The 22037-nt window shown below is 37.8% G+C and overlaps 1 non-coding gene and 1 pseudogene across 1 annotated transcript; both read right to left on the bottom strand.

Annotated features, from left to right (window-relative positions):
* Window positions 1-13149: 13149 nt before the first annotated feature.
* Window positions 13150-13304, bottom strand: LOC120209949. The gene has a single exon (XR_005524462.1). It is a non-coding gene; the product is annotated as a 5.8S ribosomal RNA (ribosomal RNA).
* Window positions 13305-13388: 84 nt separating this feature from the next.
* On the bottom strand, window positions 13389-21802 carry LOC120209946 (annotated as a pseudogene).
* Window positions 21803-22037: the final 235 nt, after the last annotated feature.

The raw sequence follows: 22037 nt of genomic DNA, 5'->3' as shown, positions 1-22037 counted from the left end.
GCTGGGGAAAACTCAAGCTTTTAAATGAATTATAAATTGTCTCTATAAATTAGAAATTAAAAATTCATATATTTAATTTATAAATCTTTTCTTTTAAAATTTTTATACTTATTATTTTATAATATTTTATATATTCTTCTTTATGATTGTTTTTTTATCTAAAGGTATTAAATTTCATTTTTTATTTGTTTGTCAGATGTCTGAATATTTCTCCTCACACACAACACTTGCATTGCGTAAGATAAGCTTTCTAATCAAGCTTGTCCCTTTTAAGTGGGAGTGAAAGCGACGTCTTCGTGAGAATTTATTCTCTGTGTCAGACATAGCAAGTAACTTTCGGGGTTCATATGCTCTATATCTTCGTGAGAATCTATTCTCCGTGTCATGCATAGAGAAATGTGTCCCCTCGAATTGAACTCGATCCGCTTAAGTCTGTAATTGACTAGGATTGAGGGTTTGACAGCCCAAGTGGGCATCAACAAGGACAATTTGAGTACCTTTACTCCTATAACTGAAACCCTGCATATAATAGACCCTATAAATTCTCCAGATCTAAGACTGTAATGAACCTCTGTCCGTATGTATACACAAAGGAGAAATAAACTCTAGCTTTTAATTTATTTTATTTTCCTTTCTTTTTCATAAATAAGCGCATGCGAACTAGAAATCATGCAGTTAGGTTAATTTTTCCAAACAAAGCATGGAACTAGAAAGCATGGAACTAGAAAGCATGAGGTTAGGATACATTATATACCTTGATAGATAGAATCTTTCTTGGTACTAACCAATTTATTTTTTCCTTTCCATTTTTATTTTTCATATATTTTGTTTTGCTCTAACTTGTTTATATTGATTTCTTTCGTTTGCATTGCATGATCATAACATAACCAAAAGGTGTTGACTTGAAAGACTGTTCATCAAATTGGAAAGAAATCATAAATGGACAAAAAGTTTTATGATCAAACAAAATATGACGCAACCATGGAATGGCATCCTGACGAAACTCTGAAGATAGAGGAGAGCTATGTACCCAAAGATCGTATGCCCATTGAAGAGAAAAAGGAGATACGAGAAATAAGAGAGAGATGTCCAAGATGATGGGTAGAATATCTGTTTTGGCTAAAGGAAAAGAGACCCCTGTACAAAAAGAGAGAGGTCAATAATCCTACAATTTCAGATATGCAAGAGACTTCTGATTTTAACCAATTAGAGAAATTACAGACAATCATCATTCGTATTCACAAACTATCTGGAGATACCCAAGAAATGGTGGCAACTGTAAAAGCTCCCAGAGATGAGAAGAAATCATGTAATTTGAAATCGACGAAGTTTAGTCTGCTTCCGACGTCTAAAACTCAGGTTCAATCCAAGACAAAAGGCGATTCTCATTTTGATGTTGTCCCCATATCATATAAAGAGTTGTATGAGAAGCTACTTGAAGCATGTGAAGTGGATCCATATTATATAAAACCGTTCCAACCTCCGTATCCGAATTGGTATAACATCAACGTTTATTGTAAATATCATGCCGGAGCTCAAGGACATACCATTGAGAATTGTCTTGCCTTCAAACGTCGAGTCCAAAGTCTTTTGGATCATGGAACCTTATAATTTATGATAAAGAATCGACCTAGTTTGGTAACCGAAGATCCTGCTAGATTAATACCAAAAGTCTTCAAAGGTAAGAGTATCAGTAAGGGCACCCAGAAAGAAGAAAATTTGCTGAGGTCTGAGGGTCAAATACGTCATCTAAAGATTGAAAACGATAAATTGAGCACCAAAATGGAAACCATGCATGAAGATTTCCAGAAGGTCAGTCAAGCCTTTCAAAATACTGGCCTAGGAAACACCCCAGAAGAGTGGATCACAGGGGTCACCAAGCTGAAAAATAACTGCAACATATATGAAGATCTTGTTCAAGAAATTCTTGGACAGAAAGGTTCTCTTACAAGGGAAAATGATCAACTCCGAGAAATGACACAGAAGATGAAAGAGAATGTCAAGGAAGAAGTTGCAGTCCATACAAATAATATGGTTCTTAAGTGATAGATTTAGCTGATTTTACAAGGAGATGAAGCAGACTGAAGACTCAACTTTTTGAGCATGAATGGAAACTAGCTGGGCTTTGGAGAAGTTAGGAGTGAAAGATATCCTTATATGTAAAGTTTTGTTTGATGTACCGAAACTTTTGTGTTCAATGAAATCTGTTCTAAGATGATCACTCTTGAGTAAACACCTTTTCATACATGCATTTGCATTTTGCATCTTTGCATTTTTCATTGTGCATTTATACATTTATATTTGCTTTTGTACTATACAATTTGCATTTTTATTGTTACATTCAAATATTTACATTTGCATTTACATTTGCATTTTTTACGTTTGTATTTACATTTACATTTTCATTTTTACATAATTACATTTGGTTTTAAACTATTTTACATACATTTAAAACATGAAAACATGAGAGTAATTCGTGGAGGATTCCATGACAGAATTTTTGAAATCAAAGTGGAGCTAACTTGGTCTTTCTAAACAAGGATAAGAACCATGAATGAGATTTTAGCAAGGGTTGGTAGAATTGAAAAACTACAAGAGAAACTTATCAAGACTCAACAAGAGATGATTGATCAATTAAAAAAATCCCATAATGATTCAAAAGAGCAAATGACAAAACTGATGGACATGATAAATGTTGTACTCCATTGAGAGAAACCCTTAAAGGATCCCGCTGTGAAGGATGTGAATAAGGTTCTGAATGATAATGATGAGTTCGATGTGATAGTGTCTGATAATCAAGAACCTATTAGAGAGCATGGTAATTCAAGACAAATTCAAGATTTGGTCCCAAGGGGCAATCTAAGGAGTCTGGTGAACACTACCCCAATTATAGCTGAAATGAGCACCCAGAACCCCCTCGATAACATGATAGCATTCAGTCGTTCAGAACGATCAAAGAAAGTGATAGCCTCGTGAGCGAGAAAAAATCTGAAGGTGTTTCAAGAATCTATCTCATACCTGTACCCTCATTTGGTTAAAGGTCAATATATTACACCAAGATTGGTGAAGGTGTCACCAAAGCCTTATACCCATTGCTATGATCAAAATAGCTTCTGTAATTTTCACTTGGGGGTATCTAGATATTCAACATGGAATTATTGGTCACTGTTAAAGGAAATAGAGACGCTCATCGACAAGGGAGTCTTGACACAAGAAATGATCAAGAAATGGGGGGGGGCAAATAAGGATAAAAATCCTGGGCCAAGTACACACCCAACATTAGAGGAGTAATGATGCATAAAAAAGTGGAAGTGTTATCTACCACTGTAGTACTTTATATTTTCAGCATCTTGTTTGAACTTGTTTTTTGTTTCTTTTCTCCGCTTTTGTGCAATAAATAAATGTGTGTTGCTTTTATGGTTATGAGCAAGGAATCAATTTTTAATCTTGAGATTATTGAGTATCAAGTAGATTAAATATTCTTTTAATTTTTCAAGAATTATATATCTTTGGCAAGTGATAAAATTATACCTTCCATCCAATACCAATTACTTGATCCTTACAAAAACCAAATTTTGACCGTACATTTATCTGAGACTCTAAAGAAATATCTCTACCTATTTTTGAGACACCAACTCTAGATGTTTACCTTCTTGGATAGAGTTGGTTGGTTTATGATATTACCCCTTCCACCATATATATGACCTCAAAAGTCACACATTTGACCTTCCAAATACAATGTCATCATAAAAAAAACCTCAAAAAAACCAAACTTTCAGTTATCCGTGAATTTTCTTGCAAGAAGAGATGAAATGAGGCATCATGGACCAACTTATTGAAGATGATTTCAAGTGATTGGGACATACTAAAAGAAGAGGTGATTGATTGAAATAAATATATCATGCATTAATTACATTGTTTTCATGTAAATAAAGTTAATCTTGAATATTCATCCCCCTGGAGATACCTCTTTTTACAAAGGTTTCTGTGTATGAGATGACGAACGGCATTGTTTCATTTATCCTTTTAAATATATATATATATATATATATATATCCTTTGTTGTCCCCACTTGAGCCTGAATGATTTTTCTTCTAATTCAACCCTAACCAAGGATCACCCTCTACATTGGGGGGCAAGGTAAAGTATATTGGCTCACAAGAATAAAGATTGTCAATACAATTTTATTACGAAGACAAGTTTCCATGAAGTCAAGAAAGTTTTGAACTACAAGGTATGTCAAATATAAAGTGCTTGAATATTAATCCAATCAAGAATAATGGAAAATTTCCAAAATGCAAGAGGAAAAAGAGGTGCTCGAAGCAATTAAAGTCCTATACTCATTAGGTAAAAAAAAAAGGAAAAAAGGGAAAAAAAGAAAAAGGAAAATTGAATCAAGATGGGTGACTTATTGAGCCTCAAGTTACAAGGTTGATCAAGTACAAACAAGAAGAGCAAGAAATGTTGAAGATATGAGAAAATGGAAATGAATCAAAAATTTGGCAGTCTAGAGGGATCCAGATGATGGAAAAATCCCCAACAAAGCAGATCCAAGTTAAGCAAGGCAAGATTGATGGCATCATAATGAATTGATCCTTGGTTTGATTACCCTTAAACACTTATTTGGGCCTTTTTATCCCTTTCTTTCATAACCATATGCCATGGCCTACGTTACGTACCTGAAAAGTCCATTTTAATCATACATGGATTTCTAAGTAAAAGAGAATATCTTTAGAATTCATTCCGCCTCTCAAGATTGATTTTTATTTACAAAAATTGGTTTTAAAAATCTTTAATGCATGATATGAAAAATGATAAAAGGGGGGTTCAAGATGTAAATTTTTAAATAACATCTTAGAACTAAAGGAGGATTCGAGTTGAAAACCTGAAAAGGCGGCTCGAATATTGAATGGTGCAACAATGACATAAGAGACGATCTTAAGCTCTTAATGAAGCACCGCATATCCCAAAGACGTTCCTGATATTCTGGAATCAAGAAGTATCTCTACGAGATGAGCATAACAACCATTTCTTCAAGTTAATGGAAGCCCAAAGAGACATATATGCTGAATTAACCTGAGAGACCTTACTTTACCAGAACTAACCTACACCTTAAATCAATCAATATTTTTGACACTTGCTATAGGACTATGATTTTTGAATGATTTAAAAGTGTAGTTGATTTATTTGATATTCATTAAACTCATTGTTTATGATTTGATTCTATTGTGAACTTGAGAAGTGCATTACTTTGCAAAATTCTTTCATTCTTCGATAAAGAAAGGAGAAAAAACATTTTCAAACAGGACAGTCTCAAATGAGGAAGGTCCTTGAAGCAATTGTTGCTTATTCTACCTTTGTTGTAGGAAAAGAATGAACGAGGCCAGAATAATGAAGCACTTCACATTTTTGAAGGCAAGTGGTCCAAGAAGCCAGAAAGTCTGGAGAATTGAACTTGTGACACTCTCCTATGACATTATTAGCAGCTCATTAAGAAAGATTATCGTTTATCTCATGCTGAGGTCGATAAGCATCACCAGACAAATTATTTTCCCCAGCCATCAATCCATGTTCTCTAGAAGATTACATCATAGAGCCATGAACAAGTCACTACCTGCACTCTAGTTATACCGTGATGATGGGTCAAGTCTTGATAGATCATTGCTACTTCTTCCATGCTGATCATTTTCCTTGCCAAGATTATATCCATTATGTCATTCAGAAGAATGCTTAACTTGAATTTGAGAACTTATGGCATTGGAACATATTCTACACTTATAGACCTTTCATACGAGGGTGTGATATATCTTGGAGAAACAAAAGGGACAGTCGCTGTAGTGACCATTGCATGAAAATGCACAAACAAAAATCTTCTAGTTCATCTTGATGATGTTTATTTCTTCCGATAAGGTTGTTACACTGGATGTCATCGACAACAAGATTGAATCCACCAAATCTACTCATCAATTGCTCCAACTGATCACTATTCAGTTATTGCTCATCTGTTTTCAAAAGTATTGCAAGACAATAGAAGGCAACCTCTGCATCACTGATCTCAGAGAAAAGAGACATGACATAGAAACCTAGAAGTATTTCCACCTCATCGGGTTCAAGTGGAACAACTTTATTCCTTCCAACCCATACCATATTCCATTTTCGGTATTCATCAAGAACATACTTTTGGACACTCGAAGGTGACTCATCGTCATAAGCTTCAAGAGCCTTACAGATCCTTTCTGTCAATTTGGCACTTCCTGTACATGTTTGTAAACAGTTCAACTTTGTTCTTGAAGCCCAAGAAGGCTACCAGTTTTTTTCAATGGAAAAACATCATGTATGGCGCGAGGAGGAAGTAGAATAAGAGGAAATTTGTTCTCAATTGGCAGATTATGAATATAGCCCCTTTTCTGTGCAGCAGCATGAAAATACTTCGAATCTACAAATTTTGGCTCTACATCAGTACTGTGACATTTCGGTCCAAGTACCAACTGGAGCAAGTTCTACTTTCTCATAGTAGAAATAAGGAGGTCCAATAGCATTTTCTGGAAGTGTTCTTTGCGTTATCTGATCGGTTTGGGGTAATTGCATAATGGCTTCTTATCTTTTACTGGAAGAAGTGCGTCAGCAGCCTTAGCCATTTGAGCAGCACATATAAAACCTGTCAACTCTGCGATTGATGAATCCAGATCACATCTCTCCATGGTTATTAAAGTCTCAGCCTCTGAGTACCCCATTTTCTTCGAGTACCAACAGTTTATTCTCCTCATTAGAATCAGAATTCAGGATTTCCTCGGTATCAGAAGAACTACCATTACCTGTGAAATCGTCCTGAAAGATCGCTTCATAATCAGAGAAAAGTGTATTACAGAACTAGCCTTTACTGAAAACAAGGTTCATTTTGTCAGCTTGAAATGAATTACCAAGTTATTTATACCACTTTGTCCGACCAATATCCCTCCAAACCCAGAAAATGGGCACCTCATTCAGAATGATTGAGCACTTCATAAGTTTGTGACAACATGAAGAGAATTCCTCTAGTTACTTGACAACACTACTGTTTAGTGACACCAAAATGAGAGTATCCAAGATAAACATTTTCGGGACATGAATAAAGCTACAAGTACATACAACAGTGCATTGTCAAAATTGGACCTCGTTCAGATCATGATATTCCAGTCAAACCGACATTGAGAGTGAATCAGAAGCAGAATATTGAGGCATCTTGAAAGCCCATTTCAACCAAAAAATAGAATATTGGGGGATTTTAAAGGCTCACGTCAGTATGAATATTTGGGCATTTTTAAAGGCTCATCTCAACAAGAAGTAATGTTGAGCACATTTTTAACATCTGTATCAGCAAATGTTGGGGCATTTTAAAGGCTCCTTCAGACAGATCCATGTGGGGCATTTTGAAGGCTCAGATTAACAAGAAGAAAATGTTAGGGTATGCTAAAAACCCTTTTCAATCAGAATCAGGAATGTTGATGTATCCTGAATGTTTATATCAGCAAAATGCTGGGTCATGCTGAAAGCCCCTTTTAATCAGAATGAAGAATGTTGATGTATTTTGAACGTTCGTATCAGCAATTGATGGGGCATGCTGAAAGCCTATTTCAATCAGAATCAAGAATGTTGATGTATTTTGAACGTTCGTATCAGCAATTGTTGGGGCATGCTGAAGGCCCATATCATCCTGTGTCAAGATCATTGACTTGAACAAATATTTCCAATGAGACATAAAGATATGAAGAATGAAAATGGTGAAACAGTAACAGTCGAGCTGACTATACATAATTGCTTCGTTCATCAGGCAGTTGCATTAAGGTCCTGTTGTTGAACAAATATCTACTCAGCAAGTATGGTTTCAAATACCCAATCTTCTTAACCATGTGTCACATGACAGTGTGTTCTTTATTAAGCTACACCATGGTTGCATGGATAAAGATGGTCCCCATGTAGACCATTCGACCCAAGGTTCAGTTCTTCAAAATCTCGGCTTTGAATTTTGCATTCTCTGTATCAGTGATGATTGAAAATATTTCTTTGAGATTCCTGGCAGTTAGTTTGAACCATACTATTGAGGTTATGAAGCTGTTTTTCACATCAGGTTTTACTTGATGACATTGAATAAAGAAGCTCGGCTTATGTATATTGCTCTTTCCCGATGTTACTGGGGTTATCATTGCCAGCCAGGCTGAACTTGAGTTTTCATCTATTTTGGTTTTATCCTGTGCGTTTCATCCCCAGCGGCAAGAATTCCATGGATATCGTTCTGTACATGGCCCCTATAGCTGATGTGTTTCTAATTCCTACAACACTTGTTATGGAAGAAAACGTGATGAATATCACACTTACCCTTGCCTGAGACGATATCAAGATCAGTTGGTATCTCTTATTCAATTCGACACTAGCATATCTTGTGAATTTGACCAATTTTTTTGTCATGCCAGCATTCCATTTATATTCCCATTGAATTTTGTTTTCAAGTGGTCTTGTGACATCATACAAAAGCTTTGGACACTGTGCAAAGAGCTTCACTGACCAGAAATCTGTGCAGAAGTCACAAGAAATGATGAATGTTTGTCAAATACTTTACAAACATCTGAGCAGAAACCACATGAGATGATGAATGTGTTGTCAAATGTTTTACGAACCAGTTATTCTGGTATTGAACCAATGTTGCAATCATATGGTATTTCCATTTATGGATCCAAAATGAAGTTTGTCTTCTTCAACCCCAAGGTCAGAAGTGAAATATGATGAAGATTTCCTTCCATAGAAGGGAAGCAGAAATTTTAACAACAAAAAACTAGTGGAGCCAACTAATGTTGAACGATAGGTTGTTGTTAAACATCTCAACATGATATGATCCAAGTTGCCTTATTCGAGATCTGATTCGATGTGAAGACATGAAAGGAATTAGGATAAATACTCCTTGTGATGTGTTTCAAGAGTCAAATCAGAACAAACTCTACTCTCCTAATTAATCTCTGCAGAGTTTGACATATCTACATCTATACTCTTCAAAGATGATAGATTCTCTTTTCAAAGATGAAAGCTTTATTGAATTTCTGCACAAGTCCAAGCAGAGAAAGTTGGTTTTATCCAAGACAAAATTGGGCATCAAGGTTATAATTTTGATTACGACAAGAGTTCCATAAATGAAAAATTTCTTCTAAGACTTAAATGAAGCAAAGAAGACACAAAGATTGCTCTTCCAAATCAGAAATGCAATTTGAAATGACATTTTGACCAAGTGAAGGAAGACCGAGTTCACAACTTTGAAATCAAATAAAAATGAACTTAATATTCATGCATCATATTTAGGCATTTGCAAAAATAGGTGCATTTCCATTCATTTTATCCATTTTAAATGTTGACATGAATTTCAAAGATTTTAGCAAAGATTCAAATCCATCACAATGGATAAACATTTCCAGAAAGAGTTCATAATGAGAAGAACTCATCTGAAAAAGGAAGAAGAAGTTCATAATGAGAAGAGCTTGTTCAACCTTTTGCTCAAATCCATCACTTGATGGATCAGCTTTTCCAGAGAAAGTTCATAATGAGAAGAACTCATCTGAAGAAGGAAGAAGAATTTCATAATGAGAAGAGCTTGTTCAAGCTTTTGCTCAAATCCATCACTTGATGGATCAACTTTTCCAGAGAAAGTTCATAATGAGAAGAACTCATCTGAAGAAGGAAGAAGAAGTTCATAATGAGAAGAATTTGTTCAACCTTTTGTTTGAATTCATCACTTGATGGATCAACATTGCCATGTAGAGTTCATAATGAGAAGAACTCATCTGAAGAAGGAAGAAGAAGTTCATAATGAGAAGAGCTTGTTCAACCTTTTGCTCAAATCCATCACTTGATGGATCAGCTTTTCCAGAGAAAGTTCATAATGAGAAGAACTCATCTGAAGAAGGAAGAATAAGTTCATAATGAGAAGAGCTTGTTCAACCTTTTGCTCAAATCCATCACTTGATGTATCAGCTTTTCCAGAGAAAGTTCATAATAAGAAGAACTCATCTCAAGAAGGAAGAAGAAGTTCATAATGAGAAGAATTTGTTCAACCTTTTGTTTGAATTCATCATTTGATGGATCAACATTGCCAGGTAGAGTTAATAATGAGAAGAACTCATCTGAAGAAGGAAGAAGAAATTCATAATGAGAAGAATTTGTTTAACCTTTTGCTCGAATTCATCACTCGATGGATTAACTTTTCCAGAGAAAGTTCATAATGAGAACAACTTATCTGAAGAAGAAAAAGAAGTTCATAATAATAAGAACTTGTTCAACCTTTTGCTTGACTCTATCACAGAAGGAGATATATCAGCATCAACATTTCCAGAAGTGTTCATAATGAGAAGAACTCATCTGAAGAAGGAGAAGAAATTCATAATGAGAAGAATTTGTTCAACCTTGCCTTAATTCATCACATATGAAGTTGAATCAACGACACCTCTTTTGAAGATCAACATTTCTAGAAGGAGTTCATAATGAGAAGAACTCATATGAAGAGAAAGAACTTATTTAACCTTTTGCTAGATTACATCACATAATGAGATAAATCATCATCCCCAGTAGAAAAGTTCATAATGAGAAGAACTAATCCCAAAGAAGAATTTGTTCAACATTGCCATCATAATCAAATGAAGTCAAATGAAAAAAAATTATTGTCTTTTCGTCTTTGCCCTATTCTTGTTAACACAAGAATGAGCAAAGAGGGGCAGCTGAAGACATTAGTTTTTTTTACATTTGGTTTTTTTATTTTATTTATTATTATTATTACTATTATTATTATTATTATTAATAAAATATTATTATTATTATTATTATTTTATTACAGATACAAATCCCAGTGACCCAAGTTGAACTAGCCCAACAGAGCCCAAATGTGTAACCCTATATTCAGTTAGGGTTTACATATCATCATCCAGCCGCCTCAACTTGCTGCCGTTGGATCTAGTTTTGATCCAAAGGCCCAGATGGTCCCAACAAGGAAACAGTAGGGTATCATAAACCTAGGGACACGTCCCAGCCGCCGCTGCCTCCAGTGCCACGCCACCTCATCGTTGAAGCCTCCAGAAGCTCTGCTGCCACGATGATAGCCACACACGTCACCTCTACAGTAAGTCACCAGCATAGCTTTGGTGACTCACCAAGGCTTTCATCCTCTGGACTGGTCCGACGAGAGCCTCACCGAGGCTATAAAGCCACGTTTCCCCTGCAAAAAAAAGAGGAAGCAACCAACGGAGAGCAACCCAAAAAACACAAAGCCAGAGAACACAGCAACCAAACCATCAAAAGATCGAAACAAAAATTGAGAGAAGCCTTACCGAAGAAGCTGCGACGCCACCGGAGTTCATAGGCCGCCGTAGAAGCAAAATACCGAAGGTATTTTTTTCTAGATCTATGTAAATAGGAGATGCTTTGTGGGAAAGGGGGTCAGATTCAGTTTTAGATCGTCCCAATCTATGTTTTGAGAGATTTTATAATTTTCCGACCACCGATAACGGTGGCCGACGGCGGTGGTGGAGACCGGAGCGCGGCTGCCGATCGGAGTTCATTTCCCTCAGGTGAGGGAATTGAAGAGAGATGGCAGAGAGAGAGCTTCATCTCTCTCTTTAAGAGAGAGAGATGAAATGAGAAATGAAGGAAAAATGGCCCAAGAAGGCCGATTAAAGGGTTTATATACCCTCTCCCAAACGACACCGTTTTGGGGGAGGGCATTTCTGTAATTTCTATTATGGGCAAACCCTTTCCGCCATACCTGCAGTTTTGTAATTTTACGAGTTGGTCATTGAAATTAAATTCTGAACTTGTTAATTTGGTCTTATAATTTTTAGTTTATTTTATTTTAGTCCTTAACCGTAATTATATATATTTTAAGTAAATAACAGATTTAATCCTTTAATTTTAGAAATTAATATTTTAATCCTGAACAACATGTTTTAATTTATTTTAATTTGATGTTCAAATTTTACACAATTCTAATTTAGTCACTAAATTAATAAAGGGGTAGAATAGCATGTTTAGCCACTGAAATTTTAAATAATTAATTATGATTTAGGATATTTAATTTTAATATATTTTAATTTAGTCATTAATTTTAATATTTTCAATCACAAGCTTTATCGCTTTATATTTTAAACTATATAGTTTTAATTTAGTCACTATTTAATTTAATTTATTATCATTTCAATTCCAATATGCTTAAATTATTACTTTAATTATTATTTCATTATTATATTAATCATATAAACATATATATATATATATATATATATATATATTTGTTTAAACTAATAATATTTATTTATTTTTCAAATATTAAGATGGTGCATACTGGGTTCCACGATCGAGGTGACGACGTCTCCGTGGGCATATCAAAGGCCTGGGATTGGGTCGCCACCACGATCCGCATTGGTCCATGCCCCGAGCTGATCGGTGGACCAGTTGTCGCCATTTCACATCCGACCGGGGTGCATCGCTGGCCCAATCCGCTTCCCTCCCGACAATTTCAAGCACTCTTTGACACTCTTTTCAAAGTCCTTTTCATCTTTCCCTCGCGGTAGTTGTTCGCTATCAGTCTCTTGCCTGTATTTAGCCTTGGACGGAATTTACTGTCCGATTAGGGCTGTATTCCCAAACAACCTGACTCGTAGATAGTGCCTCGTGGTACGAAAGGGTCCGAGCACGATGGGGCTCTCACTCTCTACGACGCCCCTTTCCAGGGGACTTGAGCCCGGCCCGTCGCTGAGGACGCTTCAATTCCGACGCTGAGGGCGACCGATTATCAAGTTGGCCTCTTCTCGGTTCGCTCGTCGTTACTAAGGGAATCCTTATAAGATTCTTTTCCTCCGCTTAGTGATACGCTTAAATTTAGCGGGTTGTCCCGCCTAACCTGGGGTCACGATGCGAGCACCGCAAGTACGATGCCAAGAGGGTCATACAGTCCAGATCGACTAGCGCACACCACTCAGAACGAGACTGCTCAAGGCATTACCACCAATCGTCGCGATAACGTGACATCGTGTACTCAATTTTAGGCCAACAATGAGCGTTTTGCGCACGGGAGGCCAATTTAAACCCACACCTCGACCGATACCCTATGGTTCAGGTTCGGATGGGTCCAACGATGTGTGTAACCCACGCAGAGATGACCTCAGCCTAATGGCTTGAGGTACAACTTCATTCAAAGACTCGATGGTTCACAGGATTCTACAATTCACACCTGGTATCGCATTTCGCTACGTTCTTCAACGATGCGAGAGCCGAGATATCCGTTGCTGAGAGTTGTTTTTGTGTTTTCACGACAAGGCATGCGTATCTATGCCGCACGTACACCGCGAACAGGGAGGGGACAAGACACGACTGCCTTTTCATTTTAATTCCTTGTCGCGATTCACGTTGGGGGTTACTCTTTTTGCCTCAGAGACACTGGGTCGTGCCGCCCAACAGCACGAAGTGCATGTGGGAGCAAGCGATCCCAGTGCTCTGAGACGTGGAGGGGTCGATCCCAGTGCCGGCAGAGTCCTAAAACCAACATTCGCCGATCCCTGGTCGGCATCGTTTATGGTTGAGACTAGGACGGTATCTAATCATCTTCGAGCCCCTAACTTTCGTTCTTGATTAATGAAAACATCCTTGGCAAATGCTTTCGCAGTTGTTCATCTTTCATAAATCCAACAATTTCACCTCTGACAATGAAATACGAATGCCCCCGACTGTCCCTGTTATTCATTACTCCGATCCCGAAGGCCAACACAATAGGATTGAAATCCTGTGATGTTATCCCATGCTAATGTATACAAGCGTAGGCCTGCTTTGAGCACTCTAATTTCTTCAAAGTAACAGTGCCGGAGGAACAACCCGGCCAATTAAGGCCAGGAGTACATCACCAACAGTAAGGACAAGCAGACCGGTGCTCACTGTGAGGCGGATCGGCCTACCCACCCCTTGGTCTAACTACGAGCTTTTTAACTGCAACAACTTAAATATACACTATTAGACCTGGAATTACCATGGCTGCTGCACCAGACTTGCCCTCCAATGGTTCCTCGTTAAGGGATTTACATTGTACTCATTCCAATTACCAGACTCATAGAGCCCGATATTGTTATTTATTGTCACTACCTCCCCGTGTCAGGATTGGGTATTTTGCACGCCTGCTGCCTTCCTTGGATGTGGTAGTCATTTCTCAGGCTCCCTCTCTGGAATCGAACCCTAATTCTCCATCACTCGTCATCACCATAGTAGGCCACTATCCTACCATCGGAAGTTGATAGGGTAGAATTTTGAATGATGTGTTACCGGCACAAAGGCCATGCGATCCGTCGAGTTATCATGAATCATCAGAGCAACGGGTAAAGCCCGCGTCGACCTTTTATCTAATAAATGCATTCTTTCTAGAAGGTAGGGTTTATTGCACGTATTACCTCTAGAATTACTACGGTTATCTGAGTAGAAAATATAATCAAACAGACTATAACTGATTTAATGAGCCATTCACAGTTTCACAGTCTGAATTAGTTTATACTTACACATGCATGGCTTAATCTTTGAGACAAGCATATGACTACTGGCAGGATCAACCAGGTACCATTCTTTCGCGACGTCGGGCACCGTATAGTCCTCAATCCGATGCCTGCGCAGAGGACGAGGCCATAACAGGCACGAGCATCGTTCATGTCGAGGGACAAAAATGTGTAGGCATCGAGCGATGGGGCCGAGGGACCCTACGCTCACAAAATGTTTCGTATCCGAAAGAACGATCGAGCACCGATGCACCGCCGTGGCTGAGTATACATAAAACGCACACACGGGACACCGGGCACGACTTAAGTCCACCACGTAGGCACAAGGTCACATTATGGTAGAGGGACGGTAATACATCCGAAATTCCATCGATTTAGGTATGCAACACAGGATCCCGATCGTACCCCTTGGGTTCGAAGACCGCAAGGGGAGACATTGAAGAGGAGTGCAGCTCGACAGTTTGAAGCATGTAGCACTGAGCCTGCTGACACACACAACTATATCACCACTCATATGCCCATTGCGTAAAAGTAGTAGCATCCACACCCACTGGTTCACAACACACACGACCAATGATTGGCCGAGGAGTGGAGGAAATAATGAACGAGGGCACACCACAATCGCTTGGAATGAAGACTAACATAGGCGGGTATACCCACCAATTTCCCATCACGAAGGCAACCAACAGCGACAAGTTTGTTTTGGTTCAAATATTTTACGGCCTTTTTGCGAAGCTTTTTTTTGGGGGGTGTATTTTTTTTGTTTTAGAGGAAAGGCTGTCCAGCTGCTTTAGTGAGAGGTGGGCTTGCAGCATAACCCGCTCAGGGCTTCTATCTAGTCTGATGCGTACCCTGGATGTCTTATCTCGCTCCCCCAGTAGGCAATTTCCATCAAAGGACTTGGTACTGGGTGAAAAATGTCTCGGCAAGTAACACAGAGCCAATAGAGCACACGGACTAGACCAAAGCGATGAGCAGTTGCCGAGTTTGGCCGAACATGGAAAGACAATGACCAATGCACAGGTGGTTGCTACACCACTCTGAGCTGATACCTCGCCCAAGATATGGGGAAGGGTTTATGAGTATTGGGCGCACCGACCATTCACAGGATCACGTCCTTCCGGCTACCATGTCTGACTATCCCCACCGGTGATGGGGGCCTAACCTGTGCTAGCGCTAGGCGCTGCCTCGCCCCCCCGGGGTGTGGGAGGGGGTGCCAGGCCACTACCCCTAAAAGAGCTAAAACAAACTTAGGCAAAATACTACCAGTAAACATTGTGATGTAAGGCTAACTAGGCCTCTTCCATAATGGAGAAGTTTGCAACCTTATTATTTATCGATCTAGGATAGACACCAAATGCTACACGTTGAATTGGAAGTAATCTGCATAAGGAATGAGAAGTTGTTAAATAAATGGATAACTAAGAAAGGAAATGGAAATGGAAAGGATTGAAAGTGAAAGAATGTTTTCAAAGATGGCTGCAGAAGTGTTGAATAAATCTCCTTCAAGTGATGTTAACTTCAGCCTCCAATGGTGGTGAAGAAGTATGCCTTGTTAATGGATGAAGGATGGTTTAATGGAAAGATTGATGATATGGGCGTGAATGATGATGGAGGATGGTGATGGAAAGATGGTAATGGAAATAGATAGTATCTTATAAAACTAAGAAGGAACCAATGCTATAAAGGAGCAAAGACCTATTTCTTATAAGTTTTACAAGGGATGGTAGCAAGGACTTTGACCCACTAGTTATATAAACCAGGAACCAGAAGTATCAATGAAAGGGGTTTGACACCACAAACTATGAAAGCTTGCTTAATCGATATAGTTCTAAAAAGAACTTAAAGAGAGAATAATCTCACAAGAGTTTAATTTATCAAAAGGGTTAAGTACAAATGAAATATCAAAGCCCTATTTATAAGCTTGCATAGTTTTGGCCGAATAATTAGATGTCCATTCGGTAAAATGCATTTCTTAATTGAAAATAAATGATGCATGGATGAGGGGAGATGTCTTTGGTCGAATCATTCCCTTGTCTCTTCATCTTGGTGCCAACTTGAAGCAAGGTGATGCTTTGGCCGAATAAAGATAGGCCTCTTCATTTTGGTACCCATTTCATCCACAAGCATGGCACATGGGTGGGCTGATCATGAGGCACTCACATAGTCGGCATAGGAAACTTATGGTGTGGCTTCTCCTTGGTTTGAAAATGAGCAGAAACTTTGTGTGAGTTGGCATCCATCTAACATCTAGGTGGCATGTCATCAATGGGGCAGCTATTAATTATGAAAGGGCACATTTGTGTGAAGCATCCTTTCATCATTTGAGCTACTTCCCATGTGTTTGAGCTGAAGATGAGCTGGCCATAGATGAAATGCATGAAGATGAGTCATAGGACAGCTTCTTGTGAAGGGGCACTTCTCGGATTGGCAACTCTTCGCGAAAAGGTACGAATTCACAAAATTTGACCTAGAACATGCTTGTAGTGCTCTGTGTGGTGAAGATGATGGTGTAACTCTCCAGCTGAATTGAGGTCTCTAGCTAGCTCAAAAATCCAGCTCAAGTCAGCTATGGGCTTGGGGTCAACTATGAGCTTGGTGTCAGCTGGCAACTTTGTCCCAAAATGTTCTTGAGCTGTCCCTGAATTATCCTAGTTAAGTTTCCATAGCTCTTGGACTCCAATGCTAGCTTTAAGTCAGCTCCCATCATGTGGCCGAACTTGCATCTACAAAAGAAAGCATAATATTAGCTAAGTATATGAATTATTATAAAGTAATAAGAATGTGCATATTATAAAGATGTGAACTATAGGTTATAATAATAATTCATGCATCATATGATAATGAATGAATATTATTATTACAACTATAGATTATATGCATGAATATCAATCAATGATGCAAACCATAGCACATAATAAATGAATGCACATGTTGGTGCATAATAATATATAGTGCTCATAATAATATATAGTGCATAAATGAGTAAATATAATATAAAGTAAGGTAGAACTCCCTTATATTGAGCTTGATGGATTTTCAATGATGAGTGAATGTCATGCAAAAAGTTGGTGCTAGACAGGATCACATCATCCTCCCCTTCTTTTGGGCGATTTGTCCTCAAATCGAAAGGTGACTTCTCCAAATTGTACGCCCATTCATAAGTTATCTTTATGAAATGATTTTTATAAAAAAACATCCTTGGAATAAGTTCCTTGAGTGTCCATGACCTGAAAATAGAAAGGAATCTCATAAGTAAGAGAATGATTAATGGTTAATAAGTGAAAGAAATACTCCCAGTCTATGTTTGTTGAATGGTCTAGAGTCATTTATTTTGAAGACATATTGTCTTCAATGATCATATCTCTTGGTGCCCCAAAAGACATATTGTTTAGTTCTTCAAAAATCATGTCCATTGAATTAAAAGTTATAGCTTTTGGCACTTGAAAAGATATTTCTCTTAAGATTCCACGGATCATGCCTCTTTGTTCCTCCATTTTACAAGTTGTGTCATTTGAATCATCCTTCATGCTTGATGCATCAACGTTGGGTAGGATAATCCCATGTATATGAATTGATTTCCTGCAAATTAAATCAATGTTAGAATATGAGAAATTATAAACAAAATGAATGGAAATATCAAACCAAGGTGGATGTTTAATGGGAGTTGGTTTCTTAATGATGGAGAACTCCACTGGTTGTTGAATTTCCTTCAATATATGCAGTGTATTTGGAATGTCAACGGTTGTTACTCTTGGCATTTCAAGTGACACTTCCTTTGAAATATCAAGAGACATGTTTTGTGGATCACCAAAAGTCACATCTTTTAGTCCTCCAAAAGCCATGATTCTTGATTTATCTCCTTGAAAAGATATGTCCCTTGAATGGTCCTGCAAAACAAAATGAAGGATACGAGAAGAAAGGTGAGATAAAATTTGTTCTTCACTCTCCTCTTTTTCTCCAAATTCATTCTTCTCATTTTCAACTCCAATGTTTTCTACATCCACTCTCTTTTGTTCAACTTCAAAAAGCTTTTCTTCATTTGAATCTTCCTCGAAACGTTCTCCTTTAGTTGCATTATCTTTAAGTTTCTTTTTCATTGCTTCAATTCTCATTTTCAAATGAGTTTGATCTTCACTCAATCGGATAGGAGATAATGGAGTCAAAATGAATTTTCTTTCATTGTGGATGATTGAGTACTGATTTGTTAATCCATCATAGACATCCCGTTTATCAAATTGCCATGGCCTTCCCCAAAGTAAATGACTCGTACTCATAGGCACCACATCACATAGAATCTTGTCTTTGTATCTTCCGATTGAGAATAGCACAAGTACTTGTTCAGTGACTGTCAATTCTTCCTCATCGTTCAACCATTTCAATTTATATGGGCTGGAATGTTTAATCGTTGAAAGCCCCAATTTGTTCACCATGTATGTGCTTGCAATGTTTGTACAACATCCTCCGTCAATATCTACAAGACACACTTTACCATTTACATGGCAACGAGTATGAAATGTATTCTCCCTTTGCTGAATGTTCTCCATTGCTTGCAAAGAGGAAAGATCAAGTAACATTGTTAGTGAAACAAATTGAAATGTGAAAAATAGGAGCTTACCAAATTTAACACAACAAAACCTCACGGTTACTCCAAAAAAATTTGCGATGTCACTCCACTCAAGCACTCGTGTTTGCACTCGGGGATAGATTCTTGGCTTTTTCTGATCCCCCTTCTAATCTCACCCTCTCGTATGCCTTTTTCCACTCGATTCTCTCTTGTGTATCCTTTTAAAGAACAAACTCAAGATTGAGCAAGTTTCTTAGTTTGTACGTCGGCTTAAAAAAATGGTTATGGTATAGAAACAATAAAGGTAGGAAATAATGATTAAGAAATGATAAGGTAGTAGATAAGAAAAGATGAAAGAAAAGGAAATGAAATAAAGAGAAAATGAAGATAATTTACAACTCAAGTTGCAACACTTACTATCTTCCTTCACAAGAAACAACAAGGATACCTCCTTCAAGTTTGATGTTAGGGCAGATTGTAATGTGATTCTCTTTGAATGTATTTTGCAACTTTGCTTCACTTTTTTTTTGCTTTTGATTATTCTTTTATTTTCTTTCCCTTGCACTCCAAATTTGATGTAGGAGTCTTTTTTCTTTTCTTTTTGTTTTGTTTTTTTCTTTCTTGTTGCTTTTTTTGTTGTAGCACTTCCTGTCAATCCACCAAAGCTCTGATTACCGCTTGATGTAAGGCTAACCAAGCTTCTTCAATAATGGAGAAGTTGGCAACCTTGTTATTTCCCGATCTAGGAGAGACACCAAATGCTACACGTTGAATTGGAAGTAATCTGCATAAGCAATAAGTTGTTAAATAAATGGATAACTAAGAAAGGAAATGGAAATGGAAAGGATTGAAAGTGAAAGAATGTTTTCAAATATGTTTGCGGAAGTGTTGAATAAATCTCCTTAAAGTGATGTTAACTTCAGCCTCTAATGGTGGTGAAGAAATATGCCTTATTAATGGATGAAGGATGATTTAATGGAAAGATTTATGATATGGGCATGAATGATGATGGAGGATGGGGATGGAAAGATGGTGATGGAAATAGATAGTATCTTATAAAACTAAGAAGGAACCAATGCTATAAAGGAGAAAAGACCCGTTTCTTATAAGTTTTACAAGGGATGGTAGCAAGGACTTTTACCCACTAGTTATATAAACTAGGAACCAGAAGTATCAATGAAAGGGGTTTGACGCCACAAACTATGAAAGCTTGCTTAATCGATATAGTTCTAAAAAGAACTTAAAGAGAGAATAATCTCACAATAGTTTAATTTATCAAAAGGGTTAAGTACAAATGAAATGTCAAAGCCCTATTTATAGGCTTGCATAGTTTTGGCCGAATAACTAGATGTCCATTCGGCAAAATACATGTCTTAATTGAAAATAAATGATGCTTGGACGAGGGGAGATGTCTTTGGCCGAATGGTTCCCTTGTCTCTTCATCTTGGTGCCAACTTGAAGCAAGGTGATGCTTTGGCTGAATAGAGATAGGCCTCTTTATTTTTGGCACCCATTTCATCCACACGCATGGCACATGGATGGGCTGGTCATGAGGCACTCACATGGGCGACATAGGGAACATATGGTGTGGCTTCTCCTTGGTATGAAAATGAGCAGCAACTTTGTGTGAGTTGGCATCCATATAACGTCTAGGTGTCATTTCATCAATGGGGAAGCAACTAATTATGAAAGGGCACATTTGTGTGAAGCATCCTTTCATCATTTGAGCTACTTCCCATGTGTTTGAGCTGAAGATGAGCTGGCCATAGATGAAATGCATGAAGATGAGTCTTAGTACAACTCCTTGTGAAAGGGCACTTCTCGGATTTGCAAATCTTCGCGAAAAGGTACGAATTCATAAAATTTCGACCTAGACCATATTTGTAGTGCTATGTGTGGTGAAGATGATGGTGTAACTCTCCAGCTGAATTGAGGTCTCTAGCTAGCTCAAAAATCCAGCTCAAAAATAAAGTCAAGTCAGCTATGAGCTCGGGGGTCAGCTGGCAACTTTGTCCCAAAATGTTCTTGAGCTGTCCCGGAGTTGTCCTAGTCCATAGCTCTTGGACTCTAATTTTAGCTTTAAGTCAGCTCCCATCATGTGGTCGAACATGCATCTACAAAAGAAAGCATAATATCAGCTAAGTATATGAATGATTATAAAGTAATAAGAATATGCATATTATAAAGATGTGAACTATAGGTTATAATAATAATTCATGCATCATATGATAATGAATGAATATTATTATTACAACAATAGATTATATGCATGAATATCAATCAATGATGCAAACCATAGCACATAATAAATGAATGCACATGTTATGATAATTCAAGCATAGTCTAATATGAAAATGTATGCTCATAATAATATATAGAGCATAAATGAGTAAATATAATATAAAGTAAGGTAGAACTCCCTTATATTGAGCTTGATGGATTTTCAATGATGAGTGTATGTCATGCAGAAAGTTAGTGCTAGACAGGATCACATCACATTGAAATGTTTGAAACGATGTCACTTTCTCCATCGCCCTTCTTGTGGTAACCCAATGGCCTTTTTTATGGCCATGACGTGCATGGCTCCCGCATCCAAGTGCGTACCCACAAGTATTGTTCATTCGTTTCACCCTTCATCGAGGATATCCATCGAAGTCTCGGCCGGGGCATTACCGCTTTCAGAATTCCCCATTTCAATGGGGAAGGGGAGGGTCATTTTCCATCGTCCGAGAATTATCCCGGTTTTAGACCGAAACTAATGTCCGTAGTTTCCCACTATTCATAGAGGCCATCCATCAATTTAAACTCTTGGAGCACTAGTGCTTTTCGAATTATCCATTTCCATGGGGGAAGGGCATTTTCCATCATTCGGACCTTATCGAAGCTTCGATTATGTCTCGCCGGAACATCGCCGGAGCGTCGTCGAA

Source organism: Hibiscus syriacus, unplaced genomic scaffold, assembly GCF_006381635.1.
Source record: "Hibiscus syriacus cultivar Baekdansim isolate YM2019G1 unplaced genomic scaffold, ASM638163v2 tig00020999_pilon, whole genome shotgun sequence".
Classification (NCBI taxonomy): Eukaryota; Viridiplantae; Streptophyta; class Magnoliopsida; order Malvales; family Malvaceae; genus Hibiscus; species Hibiscus syriacus.
The sequence above is the reverse complement of the archived record's forward strand: the minus strand, read 5'-3'. Positions and strand labels throughout refer to the sequence as shown.